This window comes from Chelonoidis abingdonii, chromosome 6 (genome assembly GCF_003597395.2).
Source record: "Chelonoidis abingdonii isolate Lonesome George chromosome 6, CheloAbing_2.0, whole genome shotgun sequence".
NCBI classification, from domain to species: Eukaryota; Metazoa; Chordata; order Testudines; family Testudinidae; genus Chelonoidis; species Chelonoidis abingdonii.
Genome location: NC_133774.1, coordinates 68,205,839 through 68,227,560, shown reverse-complemented (window position 1 = coordinate 68,227,560; position 21,722 = coordinate 68,205,839).

The following is a 21,722-nucleotide window of genomic DNA, read 5'->3' as shown; positions in this document are numbered from 1 at the left end:
ATGTGGCAAATAAATAAACACCCTTCTGCTTTCCTGAAATAAAAGCGGTTTTATTGTAAGGTTAGCTACTCTAATGTTTTTACTCATTATGATGCTCCAATGCTCCATTATGAGAAGCAGCATGTATTAGAGCTCACAAAGCTAATGATCTCACAGTCATTTTGAGGAATTTTAAAACACAGAATGCAAACCATTAGAGCCAAAAGACTGTTCATCTTACACAACAGTATAAGCTCTGATATTCCTAAGTGTATGGTATGTACACTATTGCATAAAAGCAAAAATCAGGTCAGGAGGAACAAATTCATAATTACAGTACTTAATTATATCTTCTATCTTTCCTTCCTGAAACCAGCATTTTAGTATTCATTTTGTAATGTGCAATACACAAGACTAACTCAGTTTGCAGCAGTGGGCAATCAAATAAGTAGTTTATAAGATGTCAATCTTTTCCACCCCAGCCCACCACACATAATTCACTATTATCCAAATCCTGGCTGGAAAAACCCTGAGGAACAGCTACACAAACTGTCTTTTAGATGATAAATTCATTATTTTCTTTTACCCTAAGTATAGTACTCCATGCTACTTCTATAAACTATCATTTCTTGTTAAATCTTCCTTATCTCAGAGAAGTGTTGTTTTGGGACTTACTTTATGGGTCTTATTAATAAACCAACACTACTGATTAAGTTTTGGTTTTTTTTCCCTCAAGGTCTGCCTTGTTTTATATATGACACTACTTTACTTTTGCTTTACTGACTTTCTATCTTTTTCAGAATGTTGTAATTCAAGATCAAAAATAAATGTTTGTTTTGTATTTTTAATATAGCAAGCAAACAAAAAGGCTAGGACTTTGTGTCATTATGTGTGTTACTTTTTTAATGTCATAATCCAGATCTGAGAGTTCAACCACCTAGGCAAAACATATTCCCCAGGTGATAGTATGTCTGGAAAATAAAACAAAATACTGTAGTGCTGAACATTCTAATGCATTCAGCTTTATTATATGTCTTCATGTCCTCTACAATTCTTCAGCTATGTAATACTCATTGTCTGCAACATTAATGGAGGAATACGTTCAAATCTTTAAAAGACCTGACAGTTTCACTCCTGTATCTAGGGCTTTATCACAGCAAAGAGACATTTAAAATTACCAATAACCCCAGGAAGTCTCCTTTCACTCAAACAATGAAAGGGCAGGCACTCTGCTGATGAAATTATATTTCAGATTGCCCACAGATTTACTCACCTTGGTTTCAGTGTCATAGAAAGTCATTCATTCTCAGGTACTGCGCAACATTAAAATAGTGCAATCCACAGTACAGATGTTCAAAAGTGAAATAATGTGTTGATACCCAATGGAAACTTAATAGATGCTCACTTTAAAATTCCATTTAGTTCCATTCAGGGCTGCTAATTTATCAGATAATTAGATAGACTCTTAATGAACTACTACTTTCCTACAGTTCAGTTTTGAGTGTTGCTAAATTATGCAATATAATATTTGAGTAAGACAATAAATCTCACCCCAATTTTCCAGGATTTTTTAAAAAAAATCTTGTTTTATTTTTAAAAATAAAAATCTTTAAAGACATCTTTGTCTTTACAAGATGTGATCTAGACATTTACATTCAGTGAAGTTATATGTCTGCACTCACTAACAAAAAGGACCTTGGGAGGAATTACAGATGTCTGGTGGTGTATCAACTAGGCAAGCTGTTTTAACAAGGTAAAACAATAGTAATGGTATGTTGTAGAGCCAATTTTTCTGGTCCCTGTTTGGCAACACATTTTTCTATAACAGTTGCTTTCCCAAACCTTAATGTCAGCTAATTTGGGTAGTGTTAAGTTCATACAGTCAATTCACACATTACCAGAGAAGAATGCTTCTTCTTTTCTTTTGTTTAATGTTGTGCTTCACTCCCACCTTAGCTGGTTCAGCTATATCAGATCATTTCAAATGAATAATTGCATGGATTCAATTTACTGCTGAGGACTCAGTTAAATTACATGGTGAAAATACAAGATCACCATTCATACATTGATAATTAAAGTCTTAGAAATTTGATTTGTTAGGTAAACATTAAGCAACTATTCCTTCTAGTAAAGAACATGATTCTGTTAAAGTTTTTACTCTAAATTTACAAATACCTTTCTATGGGAGGATAAAGAAAAGCTTTGATCCAATGATAACCTTCCTTCTACTCACAATCAGCAGGCTAAACACTAAGCAATAACAGAATACGACTTGGTTAAATACTAGCTACTTGTGACTGAGGTAATGCTTGTAAGTTTAGAAAAGCATATGGAAGAGTTGGTTTTGATTACATCTGCAGCATTGAACAAGACAGTGTGCTAACCATTTATTATACAGATTAGTACAGCAATGTGGAGGCCTTTTAAAATGCAAATATATATGTATCTATAATTTTACTTTATTATTATTTTATTTTATTTTATTTTATTAGTTTTTTATGCCTAGCTTAGGCTCTAGTCATTATATTTTATGGACTAGGAGGTTAAGGGATTTTTTTAATAATAAAAACAAGGAACTGACTTTGTAATCCACTAAGGCTGTAATCACATACAGCCATTGCCCAACCCTCAACCTATCCCTCTGCAAAAGCTCGGAATAAAAAATGGACTTTATGATTCACTATAAATGTTAACATATATGAGCTATTTCAGATGTAGGAAATATAGATAGCGACTGGATAGCGTAGTGGTTAAGAGCGCCGCCCTTTGATACGGGAGACTGCCCTTTGATACAAGAGACCGGGATTCAAATCCCGGTTGGTACCCAACTTTCCAGTAGGGGTCCTTGGGCAAAAGACCCCCTTAACGCTTCACCTGCCTACCTCAAATATGAGAGTGACACAAACTAGAAGATCATGCGGCTCGGACATCGCCCGATTAACAAGGTCTGCGCCAGATGTTAGGAACCAGGACATCTGATGTAAATGGGCTACTGAACAACCATCTATGGACGCCAAGAGAACCTGGAATTGATGATGCTACACAACAGTAGACCTATGAGAGGGGATATATGAATGTATGAAGGGACTATGGTGGACAAAGGACACATCCACACTTACTGAGAAACAGCTAGTTACCCAATGCTTCTAGTAAAAGAGGAAGCTGCTCTCACAGCTTGAGATAGACAACCCAATTACATCCAGACTCAAAAGACCTGAGACAGTGATGTGCAGCCCACACCTGAAGCGAAACTTCACTGCACCCTCCATTGCAGAAACAGCAGCTGATATGGCAAGATCATGGAGAAACTAGCCTACAGTCAATCCTCGAAACCCATTACCAGGCTCAGTGGAGAAGTACATCAGATAGTTGTTAGAAGATGCCAATAGAGCCCTCATCACAATCCCTACTACCACTAACTCAACCATGAAACTGTATATGCACAGTCTGTAAACTGGAGATGCTTGGCTACACGATCAGAAGACAACAGTATGTACCCACCCTGGAAATGAGGTTGGAGGATAAGATCAAGGCGAGCGCGATGGAATTAGTCAGCTGGTGGAACTACAGAAGGGTGTAGAGATAAGGATAAGACTCGGCTACTGAAAAATACAAGGGCCTGACCCATCTGAAGCCCTAGAGACTGCTAAACAAGGCTCACAGCACTGGCTACCAGGCTGAGATAACTAGAAGACAGGGCCAAAAAAGTAAATGCCTGTTCCCAACCATCAAGGTGTACTCCACCTGCAATGCAACAACACAATAACAGAGAGCCACCAGCAACAGAAACTGAACAGTTATGGAAGAAATTCGCGAGAAGAGAAGACTCATAACCCGTGCAAAGTGCTGCAGACCTGAGAACAGAACAGTCACCATCACGTAGAAAGATTCCAGCGCGGGTCAAGAACATGAAGAGGTGGACAGCACCTGGACAGGACAGATCCACACCTATGGCTAAAGAAACTAACGCAGTGCATGAACGCCTAGCAGCACAGATGACCAGCTGCTAGCAGCAGGCTCCCACCCAAATGGCTAACACAGGAGGACATGCTGATCATGAAGACCCCTGCAGGGAAAGAACCCTCCAACTACGGCCAAAACCTTTCTCCCTACAACGGAAAGTCCTATCAGCTCATAGCTGCCATACGACCATATGGGCCAGTTTACCTGAGCACCAGCTCAGAAGGGCATTGGAAACAACACCAGTTGCTCAATAGAAGCAGTCGCTCAAGGCTAGACAGACCATCTGAGCACAGCTGGATTGGACTACAGGAAAGCCTATGACTCAATGCCGCACACGTGATCTGAATATCTGGCGCTTACAAAGTCAACAGGACACTAAGGACCTTCCTCAAAACTCAATGGGACTATGGAAGACAACTCAAGGCAGCTTGCACAAGTGGCCATCAGTGCGGCATATACCAAGGTATGCACTGTCCCGCTGCTGTTCTGCATAGCTTAAACCCCTCAGCCACGATACACAAGGACTGGATACGGGTACGGTTCAGGAGTGAACTTCATCAGCCACCTCCTCTACATGGATGACATCAAGCTGTATGCAAGAAGAACGAGACACGACTCGTTATAACACCTGACGCGGAGGCTAGCAGTGAGAATATCGATGTCTACGGACTGGAGAAGTTGTGGCCGAGGGTAGTGAGAGAGAGGAAGGTTGTCAAGACCTGATGGGGTGGAATCGACCCGCGGGCCACATAGCAGCCGATACAGCCAAGCTACAGTAAGCCGTTGACGTCTCCACAGTCACATGGAAACCAACGATGAGGAGAGCAAGGAAACAAGCAACATCCAAGTATCACCCAAAGGATAAGACAAGTCCTGAAGACTCAGCTCATGGGAGAACAAGTATAACATGCCATCAACAGATACGCCCTGCCGGTCATCAGATACCCTGCGTATAGTAGCTGGCCATAGGAGGACTGGAGGCTGCCGAGTGAAGACCGGAGCATCCACATGCAACGAGTTCCACCCCAAGTCCACACCCAGAGACTGATATACCAGCCGGAAAGAAGCGGGCGGGGGCGGTGACTCAAAGCCACTGTCCTGGATGAAACTTCGGACCCATCCAGGGTACATCAGTAAGTATGTTCCCCCAAAAGAGAGCTGCTGAGAGGAATGCCTAGCAGCAGCGACATGGAGAGACCAAAGCAAAGAAGTGCCAGACAAGAACAATCCTGCATGGATGTACCATCGACAGATAGCTGAGTGCCGAAATTTGGAAATCCTAACAGTGGCTGGAAAGCGGACTAAAAGACAGCACTGGGCACGATCAAGCACCAGGAACAGGCACTGGACAACCAATCCAGGCAGGGGTCTCACACACTAAGAGGACCCAAGTGCCGCACATGTGCAGAGAGGCTCAAGACAGTCCAACACATAGTGTAGGATGTAAGTGCAGGCAGGAACAGCATACCACTGAACGGCAAATCAAAGTGCTGGCATTGTGTACAGGAACATCTGCACAGCGTATGGGCTAGACCCTCCAGAACCAGATGGAATTCCACAGAAGGTTGTGGAGAATAGCAGGCGAAGATTCTGTGGGATTCCAGATCCGACGACAGGCAGGTTACTGGCCAATCAGCCAGACATCGTGTAAATAGACCGGACCAGAAGACAGCGTGGTGATAGAATAGCGTGCCAAGTGACAGCAAACATCAGGAAAGGAAGGATTATGAGAAGCTGGAGAAGCAAAATACCCAGACCTGAAAGAGGAATCGAGAGGATGTGGAAAGTGAAGGCCAAAGTGGTCCCAGTTGGTGGTAGGAGCACTTGGGCTGTGACTCCTAGCTGGTGTGAGTGGCTCCAACAGATCCAGGAACCAACATCAGAGCTCTCTGTCCAGAAGAGGCCAGTGCTAGGAACAGTAAGATACTGCGCAGACCCCTCAAAACTCCCAGGCCTCTGGTAGAGGACCGAGGTTGAGGAAAAACCATACCACCATAGGCTGTTGGAGAGAATTTTTATATATATATAAGGTTTTATCTATATAGAAGGTGTGCGTGAGAATAGCAGGGCTAGATTCTGTGGGAACTCTCCAGATCCAGAGGACAGTCAGGTACTGCAATCAACCAGACATCGTTGGTAATAGACAAGGACCAAAGACAGCGGTGGTGATAGATATTAAGCAGTGCAACGTGGACAGCAACATCAGGAAGAAGGAATATGAGAAGCTGGAGAAGACCAGGGCACTGAAAGAGGAACTAGAGGAGGATGTGGAAAGTGTAAGGCCAAGTGGTGCCAGTGAGGTGGTAGGAGCCACTCGGGGGCTGTGACTCCTAAGCTGGGTGAGTGGCTCCAACAGATCCCAGGAACAACATCAGAGCTCTCTGTCCAGAAGAGTGCAGTGCTAGGAACAGCTAAGATACTGTGCAGAACCCTCAAACTCCCAGGCCTCTGGTAGAGGACCCGAGGTTGAGGAAGACACATACCACCCATAGAGGTGAGAGGGGAATTTTTTATATGATACGCTTATGGCTGTGACCAAGAGTGTTTTTTTGGTTTTTTTTTTCATATGTGTTTGGAAGGAAGATTGTGACCTTTTTCAAATGCACACCTTGCTATAGTTAGGCATCTCACTGTCACCTGCAGAAAACACTTCTGTAATGAACTCCACCTGGGAATATATGGTAAAGATTCCTAAAAAGATAAAGTCAAGCATCTGCTTACTGTACTGCCTATAAAGTGGAGTTTCATATTGAGAACACATTGCACTGGTGTCCACAATCTGCACTGACTTTTGGAATTCAGCCCTAAAAACCTACATGGTTTGGAATCTGGTTACATGAGAAACTGCCTCCAACCCTGTATGGCACTGCTGTATTTGCAACCAGTGGAGGTACTTCAACTGGAGGTTCTTCAGTTTAAACATGATGGGTTTGCTGGAGGCACATATTCTATGAAAATCTCTTGCTGGAATTCGCCTCTCTTTTCCTCCCCCTTCCTAGATCTGAAATAGCTCATATATGTTAACATTCATAGTGAACCATGAAGCCCATTGTTTATTCTGAGCTTTTGCAGAGGGATAGGTTGAGGGTTGGGCAATGGCTGTATGTGATTACAGCCTTAGTGGATTACAAAGGCAGTTCCTTGTTTTTGTTATTTAAAAAAACCCTTAACCTCCTAGTCCATAAAATATAATGACCAGATCCTAAGCTAGGCATACAAAAACTAATAAAATAATAATCATGTTAATTAATAATAAAGTCTCATTCCATTTTGGGCATCCTCAGAAGTCATATTCTTCCATTTGGTTAGCCTAAAGCCTCAGTTTACATTAAGGTTTATATTAAAGATCTATTAACAAATGGCCTACAAAGGGTTAATAAATTATGACTAGATGTTGTACAAAAATTATGGTCATGAGTGGTGTATTGCAGCAGGGCAGGGATAAAACCCCCTTTAAAGCCCTCCCAAAATGCAGGCTGCAATTCGCTCTCTGGCCAGGGTGCCAGGGTAGAGACACAGGTATTCAGCAGCGAGCCCAGCTGCAAGCCCTAATCAGGGCTGGCTCAGAGGAGTGTGCTGAGCTGAGTGCTGACAGCTGGGCTGAGGCATGAGAGGGCTATAAAAACCCTGAAGAAACGTCAGTGAGGAGGGCTAGACTGTGAGGAGACAGGAGGGTAGTATTGCTGTCTCCTTACCAAAGAAGAAAACCTCAAAGGCAGGAGACCCTGGGGGAAGGTCTGTGGGGCACTAGCTGTTGGGAGACCAGGGAACTTCACAAACACTGTAAATAAAGTCACTTGGGTGATCCAGCAAAAGAAGGTGTGGAAGATTCTTTATTATACCAGCCTAAACACAGGGTGTAGGTGCAAAAGTAGGAGAATCTGCACTCACCCTGTGATATGTAATTTTTTAAAAAATTAGTAGATGCCATGGTTATAAGCACACTATTGACCTGCTGGACTCTCTAACAATTCATTATTATATCCTTTAATAAATGGCTAATATTAACCCATTTAAAATTATTTACTGTAAAATGTGATCCTCATCTTTACCTCATGAGTCATGTGTTAACAAGAATTAAGTATTATCAAGAGTACAAAGATGGGGCATGGACCTGATCAGAAATTGCATCTTATTCCCAGAATTCTCCAATTTACAAAAAAAATTGTGATCAAAGACAAGATCTTAAAAAGGGTCTAAGTGACTGAGACTCATAAGTGCTTAAACCATTTGAAAATAACAGGCTCCTAAATCTATTTTAGCCCATATCTAAGTGATCAGTACACACAAGTGAATGACAGAGACATAGGGATGAATTTAAGCATCAGGGTTATTTAACAACAGAGAGGGTTGCTATCTAGCTACACCTCTCATCTATTCCAGGGTTCTCTGCTCAGTGTCCCAGGCAGGCTCCCTTCTTTTGACTCTTTGACCTCAGTCCTGTCCCTGTTATTTCATTAGTTGTCCCCCGAAATCATTTGGTTTCCAGGTCCTGTAGATCCTTCCCTTAGGTGGCCAGGGGGCAGGGTGTCCTTCAGCAGTGGGCGGGCTTTTTCCCGCCCAATTCCCAGAACCCAGTAGGAACACCTCTCATCTATAGGGGTTTTAATTGGGTCCAGTTTGAGGTTACTGGGCTTCTACCGTATAACCAATAACTTAAGTAAACCCTCTTCAGCTTACCCATAGGATTCAGCTCATGTCTGAATCCTCTAACTCTCCCCCAGCAAGGGGGATATAAGATACAATCAGTGAGGGACCTCAGTCTATGAAGAATTTAGTTCTCCCCTTCTTCTTACAGAAAAATGTCTAGTAGCCATATCCCAGGTCTCATTTGTCCCTGGGAGCTAGCCCTTTTAGAACTTATCCTCACAAAACACTAAACTCAAATTATATTGTATATAGTATACATTCCTTCATAACAGTAAAATTCCTGTTCTTACAGCTTTTAATCTGACCTGTTCCTCCGCAATGCTATAAGGTGGCAAAAGAAAAACCTCTGCTACTTTGTCTCCATGGGAAAAAATATATACTTCCTGATCCCCAGGCGATCAATTAGCCCAGGGATCAGCAACCTTTGGCACGTGGCCCGTCAGGGAAATCTGCTGGCAGGCCAAGATGGTTTGTTTACCTGCAGCGTCGCAGGTTTGGCTGATTGCAGTTCCCACAATGTGGGCTGCGGGAAGCAGCATGGGCCAATGTATGTGCTGGCCACTACATCCCGCAGCCCCCTTTGGCCTGGAACAGCAAACCGCGGCCAGTGGGAGCTGCGATCGGCCAAACCTGCGGATACTGCAGGTAAACAGTTTGTCCCGTCCCACCAGCAGATGTTCCTGATGGGCCACGTGCCAAAGGTTGCCAATCCCTGAATTAGACCCACAGTTCTCTGGAAACCAGCTTTACATCTGTCTATAGAGAGGAAGGGTGGGATAGGAATAGCAGCAAAAATGACGTCATGATATCTGGCAAGGCTTTACATTGAGGGGGGTGAGGAATGTGAGACCCAATCAGCACCTCCCCAGCTGGCCAATGAAGACACACTCCACACACACTTTGAGGCACAGAAGGAGCACAGTTCTCGCATGTCTGGCCATCAGTTTTCCCCTCCTCCTCTCATGAATTGGCCATCTTCCTGTCGGTCTGAACAACTCCCGCTCTTCCTCCACCCTATTGAAATGAGATGGGGCATTCTTTAGGAAGATGTCAATCACATCATACAACACCATGATCATCTCCTGATTTTCCTTCTTTCCTCCATATCAAAAATTATTTTAAAGAGAATATTTCTGTAAAAAAAATTGCTTGTCTTTGAACTACACTCATTTTCTACAGATCAGCAATTTTAAATGTAGCAAAAATATTTTACAAATATGCTAGTAAGAGTAAAAACGTGCTTTTTTGAACAAGGGTTTTACTTTTAGTTCCTTGTAAGACATAATTGTCATAATCAACCTCTTATGACTTGGCTTTGACATCTAGTGATTTTGAATGGATTTTGCTTCACAATTAGCCAAGAAAAATCATTTGAAACTGTGCTCAGTGGACTACTGATGGGAATATTCCATTAGTTGTTTTTAAGTGAACAGTGGAAGATTGTTAAGTATATTGACATTTTATGAAAAAAAACATGTCACAGTAACTCAGAAAGAATGTCATTGTATTATTTTATATTTTCAGGTTTGATGTACAAAAGTGTCATCTTCTAAACTAAATGAAAGATTTGTATCCCTTTGTCCACAGAAAGTGTTGTATCTGAATTCCTCTCCTTGTTTTATTCATTAATAATACTTTCTTTCTTCTTGAAGAGTTTAATGCATTGTTAATTTTATGGGTTTATGTAATGAAAAATTTACTCTTTAATTGTTCTCTATTCTAAAATCCATTGAGTTGTGATCTAGTCTAGTATATTAGCAGCTACTGAAGAAACATAGCAATAAATCACTTTGAAGAAGGTAGCATTATTTACATCTGATAAAAATGAGTTTGAACCTCGGAAAAAGGTAAACTATCAAATGATGTGCACTAGTGTAGTATTCCTTAAGTACCTAATTATTTTGAGAAAGGTGAGAACCGTATAGACAAATTCTCCTTTCACATATGCTGATGTAACCCTACTGGAGAAACACTGCTCTAATGGAAAAGTTCTTTTGGACCATGGTTTATAACTCCCACCCACCCGACATCTGCTTAAATATATTAAAGTAATTCCTCTTGCGGTTGGGGAAAGCCATTGGGGAATGCCTGAGCCCATTACTGTCAAGGATAGTTATTCTTTTATAAAGGAAGGCAAGCTTCTAATAAACCTCAAACAACAATAAATCTTAGTGCAGTCTTTGCTCAAGAAACTCTCTTGACATTAAAGCTTTTGGTCTGTATCATTTGGTTTCTAACTTCTTTTTATTGGGATAGATGACTCAGAAGGTGGTGACTGGCTAACTCCAGTAGCACCTGAAATGTCACCATACTTTAGACACCGAGCTGTGCAGATGCTCAACTCTCTCCTCATAGTCAATAGACAGTTGCTCAGTTTTTCACTGTCCATCAGGTGCTGTTCACACAAACTGCAAGACTTGGCAGGGGCAGCTGGAAATACTTCGAAGTAGTTCTATTTGTTGCTGTTGGAAAGGTGTCATAGGGTGCCATTTTTTGTTTGTTTTGTTTTTCTGTTTGTAGAATCTTAGTTGTACAGTCTCACAGGACTGAGTCTTAGTATTCCGATTGTTATACATCTACACACAAAGGCACATGAATTACTATTTCAATATGCTTTTCAGTTTGTCTAAATAAAGAGGTTTCCTTGCATTTCCATTGTCTGGCAGAGATAAGAATGGAAGCCAGTTAGTTAAGCTCATTCTGGATAAGGTAAAGGTGGTGCTGATTGACATATTGGACGAAGCTTCAGGGACTGATTATACGTATATGTACTTGCATAGCTGAAGGCATTTGCCTGCCCATTCACATAATGTTCTACAATCTCAGGGTACTACAGAATTCGTTTCTACGTCTGGATTCACAAACAGTAGAGAGAAAAAGCCTGCTTTCAATCTTAGTTTTGCAAACGTTAATGCACTTTTATCTTAGATGCAGACTTCACCACAACCTTCCATGCCATTGCTACCTACAGGCTGGGCTAAATAGGAATAACTATGAAGACAACATGGAGTCTTTACCTAGGGTGTATTAGTGCTGAGTCACTAATTTGTAGCTGTGGTCAGATGTGGGCTGCGTGTGCTCTCTGAATGCTGCACTGGCTCTGGCCAGATAGCCTGTATAGCAGGCTCAGATTAAACTTCCCAATAACCACAGACCCATTAGTAGAGAAGGGTTTATTGTTGATGAAGCACAGTATTAATACATGTATGCCTGTGACAATGGATGCAACTCAGCCAACGGCAGGACTTTCCACTGCACCCAAACTGGCCAAAGACAATCCCTCTGAGATACCGCTTTACAAACTGGTACAAACAAGTTACTTATTGCCCCTCTAACATGGTTAGTTACTGCTGCTGACACAATTTGTTACCATCCATTACCTTGTAAATGTTGGTTTGATCAAAATATCTGTATCTATCATACTGTCATCCGGAACTTTATCTTTAGCAGAAGTCAGTGTGTTCTCATTATCTTTTGGTGGGGGGTTGAACCATACTTGGTATCGGGGTGTTCTGGTACCACCCTTCTGTAATGTGCTTGTGTGAGTGTCCTGTGCCTAGTACTTCTTAGGGATGTTTGTGTTTTTGCAATACCAGCCCTGTTCCTGGCAGGTTCTGTGAGCCTGCACACAGGCAGAGCCTGACTTCTGCCCACAGCCTGACTTTTGCTAACTTTGCTTTATATTAGCAGGGCCTGACTACCACTTTAGTTCAGGTCTTAGGCCTCATACCGGGCCTCTGAACCAAGGTCTCTTGTCAGGCTCACTTTCGACTACAGTAGTGAATACTTTATTAGACAAATTTGGCTTTTTTTTTTCTGTTCATAAGTTATCTGCAAGTAGCTCACCATTTTCTTTAATTCATTCATTATTCAGAAGTGTTTGTCAAAAAATTACAAGAATAATTTTTGGCCTGTAAATTGTCACATAGTAAATCATTCTACTAACAAATTAAACTTCATTAGTTACTTTGGTTTGGTACATAGGTCACCTAATACTGCTTATCTTCCCTGGTTGAATGAGATAACTCATAGGTTTCTGATGCAAATCCTTATATTTTCAAGTTATAAATTTGCTTTCCACAAATATTCTCTGATATTCACCTAACCATAACTTTTTGAAAATATTTCTAGTAAACTTTATCTCTAAAATACCCAGAGAAAGTGAAGAAAAGGGATAGGAACACAGTCAGAGAACATGATTTTTTTTAGTTGAGTATATCCATGGAAAGATTTTCATGTTATTTGCCCATCTCTGTGGCACAGTGGGCCAGCAAAATCATTGCACTACCAGTCTGCACCCTGCATTAGAACTTATGTATGAAATTCAAGGTACCAACTAAAAGGTCAATAAGCAAGCTATCTTAGAAACCATCTTTCCCTTTCTGACTCCTTTGCATTTTTCCGTAGCATTTAAAGATAACTGTTCCCAAACATGAAGCTCAAAGGAGCTGAGGCAGGGTATTCTGAATTGCAGTAGGAATTTGCTCCTACTAGACATTTATGTAAGACAAATCTAACCACATTCTGAAAGATCTTTATTATGCTTCCTTTTGTCTAAGCATTTTACTAATTTCCAACTTCAATATCCTAGCATTCAGGCTCTCTCTTCTATATCTCTGTCCTTTGATAGCTGTGGTGTTATGTGGTATTTAGTTCTTATTCTTGCTTTTTCTCTACAGCAAGGAAAATATGACCAAATACTGCACAGATAGATTCATTGTACATTCTTGTAATAACAATAAAAGAGTGCAGCACAGATTGTTAGAGTGACATGGAAAGAGGCAAACTGTAAGTTTTCTACACTTGCCCTCCTTACCAAATTCTGTTACTGATCTATATAAGCTAAATCATAAGGTTGGCTTTAAAAGCCTCTTTCCTCCATCTGAAAAATGCTATCAATTTGTATTACATTTTTATGGCAATATTCAGTGCTGTTTTCATATTTGCTATAACAAAAAAAAAAACAAAAACAAACCAGAACACCACCACAGGCAAACTTTGAGGGTATGGCTACACTTGGAATTTCAGCGGCAGTGCTTTGAAGTGTGAGTGTGGTCGGAGCACCAGTGCTGGGAGAGAGCTCTCCCAGCGCTGCATGTAAACCACATCCTTTACGGGTGTAGCATGCAGCGCTGGGAGCCGCGCTTCCAGCGCTGCCGCACTGATTACACTGAGGCTTTACAGCGCTGTATCTTGCAGCTCTCAGGGGGGTGTTTTTTCACATCCCTGAGCGCGAAAGTTGCAGCGCTGTAAAGTGCCAGTGTAGCCATACCCTTACGAAAATTACTACAATGGTCTGCAGTAATGGTCCAAAACATGGCAGTATAATCATATTGCAATTTGGGGGCTTGAACTTCAGAATATAGCTGTCTATTTTATAAGGGTAGCCTAAAATTTCTGAAACCCAGTTTCACAGGCAGTTGGCACAAGAGCCTCTGGTGGAAAAACAATGGACTGAATAGGTTAGTGGCAGAAATTGTGGTCTTTCACCTCTGAAACACAAGCTTGAACTCAATTCTATTTTTATTATTTACTGGGCATTAGGTCGAAAGCAAAACTAATCAAGCAGCTGGGCACAGCATAGCACATGGCAGAGCAACAGAGTTATCAGCATCTATTCTTACAGGGAACGAAGAAGAGGAAGAGAGGGTGAAAGTTATAGGTTAAGGATTATTAGCACCTTCCTGTAGGGAAGCAATCACTCCTCTGAATTAAAAAATAACTTCAGACTTCAGTGAAGCAGCAAGTCTTCTATATTTCACCAGCACATATATTCAGGCTCTCCTCCAAACAGTGAAAGAGATGAAGGAAAATATTTTTAAATTGTTTTTGTTTCATACTATCCCTAATTGCTATTATATTAATTTTTCAAAAGTTTGCTACATAATTAACCTTAACCTTCAAAATTATCCTAGAATTTCTAAAGTTGTTGCATGTGTTGGTACTGGAAAAAATGTTAAACATAAAAACAATGCAAATTTTCACCAAAGACAATTGTTGCACAAAGGTCATCCCATCTCTTGTTTTGATGCTTTCAGAGCTTTTGCTTCAACATCCCTCCAAAGTCTTTGTCATTTTGTCTGGCACCAAACCTCCCTGCGTTTTATTTCCTAGTCCACTGTCCTTCAATGTCTCTTCCTGTTTTCCTGTGATGAACATGTGTTAAGTACACTTTATGATAGTATAATGCTGACTTCATCATGGCCAGTTTGAAGAAATGCTTTACTCTCTTGTTCAACTCAGGGTTTCATCTAAGGTTAAACAAGTGTTCTTGGTCATACGGAATTGGGCCTGCATTTGTTTTGAAAGAAATGATGCCTGCGGTTATCAATGTGCACTCTGTCTATGCATCCTTCCCCTGAATTCCCTCCCTTACACAGATTAAAAGAATTGGGAGAATAAAGTCAGAGACCAAAAGATGAATTGAACATGAACTTCTCTATTCATAAAGATTTTATATACAGCACTACCACTACAGATTGTTCGCAGAATACAAAGTAGGAATACATTGTTCCTGGACATGTGTGGGCCTTAATTAAGCAAAAATTTCCTCAAAGATTAGGTGCTATGCTTTGTAATAATAACAAATGGCAATAATAATAATGCAATTTCAGGTGTATTGTTCAGCTCAAGGTCAAAAGAGATCCACAGGTGAAATGCCTCCATTACCCATGCAAATGTTCCTTTAAAAAAATCAACAGATTATGTAAAAATAGTAAAATTCTCTTTTAAATAGCCTTTCAGGAACAAAAAGGTTTTGCAAGCCAGATGCTTGTTCCCAGATGACAGATTCACAGCTTACAAAAACTACCTTAGTTCATGGGGAAGAGCAGGAAGAAAAAAAATGTTTCATTCTATTTTCTCTTTTGTTTGTTTTTTTTAAAGATAAAAATACACAAAGAGCTTTATATTTTTTCAATTCCATTCAACAGCAAAATGCCCTTGACTTCAGATGGAGCAGGCCCCGCTCATTTTAGAATCCACTGAGAGTCTAAAACCTGTTTCAGAGTTCAGAAATCGAGGCCAGCTGGAGCTGCTGGAGCTATAATCGAGAGGTCTCTTTTCGGAACTTTATTTTAAAATAATAGTGGCTTGTTTTGCAAATGTTTAGAAATTGTGTTTTTGGAAGCCACTCTTTGCTCCAGGTTTTCCAGTCTGTAGATTTTCAATATAATTCATGTTCGTTTAAGAGAAAATGAGGGGGGAAATAACCAGAATTAATTTTTCCTTGTCATTTCATGGTTTCATTAAAGAGGAGAATGAGTCAGTTTGACCCAGCTAAATGAATGATACGTCAGGTTTCCTTTCTATGCCTCTGATGTTCAGGCAACTGCTGGGGATAAGTCACATGGTCAATGCGCATCTGGGATGGATCTGCCCTAATTACTGCCTTGCAGTAATCCATGCATTGAATGGAGAGTATAAATCAAGGAAGAACTGATCTATGGAATTTTTTAAAATATCTTAAAATATTTCATTAGGGCTTGTCTTCACTGCACCATTAGCTCCAGGACTAAGCTCAAGTGTTGTTCCTCTCAACTCCTGTGCACACACAAAAATCTCTAGTTTGAGTTAAATGGTCCTTTAAAATCAAACTAGCTGGACTGTCAGGAGCTGCGGGGTGAAACTCAAGTTCTTCTGATGCTGCAGGTAGTAATGCATCTGGGCACAGCTAATCTGTTCTGCTAATTAACTTTCACTAGACATTTATCAGTTTGCACTAGAAAGTTTGCAGTGCAACTGTCAAGGTTTTTTTCCCCACTTTGAACTCTAGCGTCCAAAAGCAGGGACCTGCATGGACCCTTCTAAGCTTAATTCCTAGCTTAGATCTGATAACGCCGCCACTTTCTGTTCCCCCATAACCTTCCCTGGGGAACCCAAGACCCAAACCCCTTGGGTCTTAAAACAAGGAGAAATAAACCATTCCCCCTCCTTTCCCCCCACCAATTCCTGGTGAGTTCAGACCCAATCCCCTTGGCTCTTAAAACAAGGAAAAAATCAATCAGGTTCTTAACAAAAGAGAGCTTTTAATTAAAGAAAGAAAAAGTAAAAATTATCTCTGTAAAATCAGGATGGTAAAATGCTTACAGAGTATTCAGATTCATATGAACTAGAGGGACTTCCCCCCTTCCAGCCTGAGATTCAAAGTTACAGCAAACAGAGGTAAAAATCCTTCCATCAAAATACACATTTACAAGTTCAGAAAACAAACATAAGACTAATCCACCTTTCCTGGCCATACTTACTATTTTGAAACATGAGAGACTGATTCAGAAAGATTGGAGAAAACCTGGGTGCACATCTGGTCCCTCTTAGCCCCAAGAGCGAACAACGAACAAAAAAAACAGCACAAACAAAGATTTTCCTCTACCAAGATTTGAAAGTGTCTTGTCCCCACATTGGTCCTCTGATCAGGTGTCAGCCAGGTTCACTGAGCTTCTTAACCCTTTACAGGGTAAAAGAGACCTTAACTCTTAACATCTGTTTATGACAGCAACATTTTTCCATCGGAAAAGGCTGATTCATCAACAGCAAAATGTTTTGTGGAAAACGTTTATTTGGACAAAATTTCATTTAGGAAAAAAGAACAAAACAGTCTTCTGATAAAGCTGAAGTGTTCCAGTTCAACATTTCTAGAATGAAACTTTCAGTTTTCCATTTTGAAATGACTTTTTTGTTTCATTGTATTTATTTGATATTATCTAAAACACTATAATATCACATTTTTTAAAAGTTGATAGTGGCAAGAAACATTTTAGATTTTATCCAAACAGAATGTTTCAGTCGACACAAAACAAAATACTTGCTGGAATTTTGTTTTGTGGGAAATTTCAATTTTTGTTTTGTTTTGTTTTTATTTGTTCTGTTTTGGAATAGAGAAAAATTAAATCACAGAATTTCCTGCAAAATGGAAAATCCAGTACCTGTTCAGCTCTATTGCTAATAGAATTACTCAGTGATGCTAACATAATCATGCTGTGAAGCTTGAGTGCTGTTTTGCAATCTAGCTATTACTCTGGTTGTGTAACTTGAGAGGAGTTGACTCAAGTGCAGATAACTTGAGCTAACTCTGCAGTGCAGTCATACTCATAGTTCATAGAGAGGTTAGTGCTATATTCTGCCAAAGATGAGAGCAAAGTTCAGGAGTGACATCTTTTGTGGTACCTTGGGCTGGCAGAGATGAAAACTAGTGATGTGTCCTGAGACTAAGGATAGTGCAGTGTGTGGTTTTGCACATTGTCCTCTAGCAGGCTGTGGCCTTGGAAGTGACTGTGTGGCCTGACAGCCAGAAGATGAATACAATGCAAGGGCCTGAAAAAACCACAAAAATCAAACCAAACAAAAACAGTTGATGAAACTCTTCTGATCCTCAAAAGGCATCTGGGCAAAAAGGTGGCTTTCAGGGAGTGGATGTGCAATGTGATGCATGCTTCTGTACTCAGGCAGCTGCTGTGGCATGGCAAAACTGAAGTCTTGGAAGAAACTCTAGGGCCTCACAACCACATACAGAATGATTGATTAGTAACTAAGAATGTTATTCTGAATGATGGGGTTGACTTTAAAAAGCTGGAAATGCAGCCCCAAATGAAAACATAATTGCATCCTTTATGACGACACCCAGCCTGACCAGAAAAGAGTGAATCACAGCTTTATGAAGACCCTCTATTTTTCGGTTTGACATTATGGTAAAATAAATATTAAGGGAAACTGTACCAGATAGTCTAATCACAACTAAAATCCATAAATGATTATTTGAAAACAAATAGAGAAAAAAATTGACCAACCTGTTAATTGCTGCAGCAGATGAAACTTGCTATGAAATCTAAGATTAGGTGCTGGAAATTAAGATCATACTAGATTACAATTCACAAAGGACCATTTAGTTATAATGAAACAATAAACTAAGGCTTTTGTTCATATTGTCCCATCTAATGAAAAAACTAATTGTGGCACAAATATCAGGTGCTTGAAACACATACTACATTATTTCTCTAATCATCAGCAGGAAAAAACCCAATATTTTAATGATGCCCAAAATTTTGTAAGGTACCATCTGGCTTCAATCAAACTGTTTAGGATGCCTAGATGAATTATACTTTATGAATGTCGTGTGGGTGATTTTATGGATAGTTGTGTAGAATATGCAGAATTATTAATAGTGTGTAGGATCTCAATTCAGTTATATTTGGATGCTATAAATTATAATATAGTACTCGAGTCAGCAAAACCTGAAAGCTCTGTGGTTTTGGCCATTGCAGTTCCACAGGATTCCAGTAAAGTTCAATTTCCACAAACCCTAATTCTGAGTTAGTCAACAGAATTGTTGCCTTTCCTTGGCTGCAGGATACCATTTCTGAAAGCATGTATAGCATGCTTTTCGCCTTCAGTATACACACCATACATGGAGTGGCTTGCAGTCCACAGTCAGGATATTCTAATGGATTCAACTGAGCCCATGCTGAGTGTGGTAGGAGAGCTGAAATTGATTGACAGCTACCCTGAGGCTGAGGAGCCACAAAGAATAATACTTGGAATAAAGCATGTCATTTTGTTTCCACATTGACAGACCCAGTGAAGGTTGGACATCACGTCATTAAAAATATATAGAGCATTTGCTAGTTGGACATACACACCTGGATGCTGGAATAACCTTTAGTAGAAATTAATAATGTTTGGTTGGATTAAAGAATTTATGAAGAAAAATATGGTGGAGAGACTCCTCTATATAAAAAGATGATAGTCATCTAAAATGTTTGCCCTGTGGAAACAAAATCTTCAGTATGGTTGGGATTCAAACACACACTTCAAAATAGTAAGAAGTGTCTTTTATACATCAGTGAAGGAACCTCAATGGCTAAGGTGGAGTTGGGGGAGTCAGCCACGGGATACCTAGTCTTTCATCTTTAGGTCACTAGTTCAAATTCAGCTCAAATCAATAGCAGCTAAAAGTAATTAGGATGGTTCTTTGGCCTGGATGAAATGAATTACTGGTTTTCACATCACAAAAACCATCCCCACAACTGGAATTTTTGTTAGGATTCTTTTGTTAGGGGTTAATCAGGCCACCCCCACAGCTGTTCTATGTCAGCACTGAAGCTCACAAGTGAACTACACAGGGAAGCTTGCACTGACAGTGCCTGTATTGAACCTGTTATGTGGATAAAAAGAAGTCTGTGGTGTCCAGGGCTTTTAATATAGCTCCTTTCACAAGTACTAAAGTGATTCCAATTCTTTCTCTCTCTCTCTCTCTCTTTCTTACACACACACTCACTCTCTCTCTCTCACTGCACTCGTCAGATTTTCCATCCTACAGGGAAGTGATAAATTCTGCCTTTCAAAAATAAAGCCATTGATAAGAATTTTTAAAATACAGGCACCTTGTGATGGACTAGATAATTGACTAAACTGGGCCCAGGAGTAATTGTCCATATTGGAAACTTTGTTTGAATAAGTAACTGCCCCTCCCCTCACCCTCATGTTACCCTTCAAGACTACAGTGCCTAAAGTCATATTTTATCCTTAAATCTCATTATGCTGGGCAATATGTGAGACTATGTGGCAGGAGACAGAGGCTTTCTCTATCATAAAAAAGAAATCCTAAGTAAGACTTTTACTTCTGGAGCTCCCTTGCAAAAGTTTGATTAGCTGCCATTTGTTTAATTTACCGTTTCCTTCTTCCTATGTGCATCACAACCACATTGAAAAATTGCAGCCGCATCTGCACCCTGGAAAACTGCTATGGGCAGCAAGAGACAGATATAGGGGACAGGCAGAGTTAGACTTATCTATGGTAAACAGATTTTTTTTCTGTCACCTGCACACTGAAGACAGGTGCGGGTGAAGCTATGGAGGATATACAGCTATGCTAGACTTTGTCTATTTTCTCTTACATCCCCACTTAATTGAAAGATCCAGTATCTTTCCTTAGGTCATTATATAAATCAATTCACAGTTGTTAAATTGATCTTATTTCAGAAAGAGCTGTCTGGAGATATTTGTGTCAGGATTTAGTGACCTCCTCCTACCTGAGTCATTTACTCCAAGATGAGGTGAACTCATTTTCAGCAGACCAGCAGTAATAGCTGAAAAAGTAAACCCCAGGAGAACAAATTCATATGGTATTGACACTGGAAAAGCAAGCAATTAACTAATTATTAGAAGAAGCTTTTCCATTTTATTTAGAGCAAACAGAAATAAGCCAGACTGTTAATCATTCTGTATTCATTGTTAAAGGGTGTGCTGAGTATCTGGTATTTAGCCTGGTTGATGTCTTTCCAACCTTAGTCTTTATTTGTTGTTTTTGTAGGCTACTGTAGCTGGCACAGAATCAGAGATATATTACATAATAAGACAAATGCAATAACAACAATTAAACATCTGTGTGATGAAAAGCATTTGGAGTTAAGTCCCAAATTTCAAAAGTGCGCACTGCTTTCAGGCACCCCAGTTTTTGGCTCTCTCTACACCTATGGGAGCATGTAGAATACACAGAGCTAGTATGCCTTGCTGAACTGGACCGGCTTCTCCAGCGGTGATTTAAAGGGCCCAGGGATCCAGCCACTGCGGGGAGCCCTGGGACCTTTAAATCACCGCCGGGGGTCTGGCAGCTGGGCTCCTGTGGTGATTTAAAGGGCCCGGAGCTCCACGGCAACCGGAGCCCGGGGCCCTTTAATTCACCCCTGACTCCTGGGGCTCCCAGCCGCCTCTACAGCTGGTAGCTCCAGCGTGATTTAAAGGCCCTGGAGCTCCCAGCCACAGCTGGAGCCCCAGGGCCTTTAAATCTTAAAAGGCCATGCCTCTTCTGGTTGAGGCCATGACTCTTCCGGCTGAGCGCCCCCCTCCCCCGATACTGGTATAAATAGTGTAGATAGAGAGGCAGTGCTTAAAGAAGTAGAGTAAAGCTACACCAAAACCTTAGGCCTGGTCTACACATGGGTGGGAGGGATATCGATGTAAGATACGCAACTTCAGCTATGAGAACAGTGTAGCTGACGTCAATGTATCTTAGTTCGACTTACCTCCCCCGTTGACTCCACTTTTACTTCTCACCCTGGTGGAGTTCCAGACTCGATGGGAGTGTGTTCAGGGATCGATTTATCGTGTCTAGATGAGACACAATAAATTGATCC